Source organism: Carlito syrichta, unplaced genomic scaffold (assembly GCF_000164805.1).
Source record: "Carlito syrichta isolate Samal-C Ts95f unplaced genomic scaffold, Tarsius_syrichta-2.0.1 Scaffold302261, whole genome shotgun sequence".
Lineage (NCBI taxonomy): Eukaryota > Metazoa > Chordata > Mammalia > Primates > Tarsiidae > Carlito > Carlito syrichta.
This window is the reverse complement of record NW_007246357.1, coordinates 1-1,117: the sequence shown is the minus strand read 5'-3', so window position 1 is coordinate 1,117 and position 1,117 is coordinate 1.

Genomic DNA, 1,117 nt, shown 5'->3' with positions numbered 1-1,117 from the left:
CTCCCCTCAAATGCCTCTTAGACAACCTCTCCACTCTCTCCCTCACTCCCGACATTAAACTCAAGCATTTAATCTGCTTCAGTACCCAAGATTGGCCTACCTGTCGCTTGGACAACCAAAATAAGTGGCCCCCTTATGGGTCCCTAAACCCCAACATTATATAGGACCTCTATAACTTCTGCGAGCATTCAAAAAAGTTGGCAGAGATTCCCTATGTCCAGTCTTTCTCTTTACTCCGAGAACACCCTCATCTCTGCCTCTGATGTAAACCGGTTCATCTCCTCGTGGCTGCAAAGGGTCCCTCTCTCCCTCCAACGCCGCCACCTCCCTCTTCCATCTCTGACTTTGACCCAGCAGATGAACCTCCTCCCTATCGACAATCCCATCCACCCCTGCAGCCCCCTCCCTCGTCTGCCCCCGCCATCCCTAATCTTTACCCACCCCTTCCTCCAGTTCCTGCCTCCTCGTGCAGTCCTCCTGTTACCCGCTCCAAAACAGCCCCAGCCACTCTCGCTCCTCTTCTCAAAGTGGCAGGCGCTGAAGGCATTGTTCGAGTTCATGTCCCATTCTCTATCTTGGACCTGACCCAGGTAGCAAAACGCTCGGGTCCTTCACAGCTAACCCAACCACTTATATCAAGGAATTCCAATACCTCCTCCAAGCCTATAGCCTCACATTTCATGACATCTACATGGTTCTCTCCAAAACCCTACTCCCCGAAGAGCGCAGAATAGTGTGGGAACAGGCTAGAACATAGGCAAGTGAGGTCCATTGGACCTCCCCAGCACAACCCCTCCGGGCAGTGGCAGTCCCGGACCAGGACCCTGGCTGGGACTATAACTCCCCCAATCGCCTCAGTGCCAGAGATTATTTCTCTACCTGTCTTGTTTCCGGGTTGAGGTGGGCAGCACAAAAGGTTGTTAATTTTGAAAAACTCCAGGAAGTGGTCCAAGACAAAAATGAAAACCCTTCCTCCTTCCTTGATCGCCTTACCAAGGCCCTCCAACAATTTACTAATTTAGACCCAGAAACCCCAGACAGCCGTCAACTCCTTATAACTTATTTCTTCTCCCAAAGCTACCCTGACATTAAAGCTAAATTTAAAAAGCTAGATCAA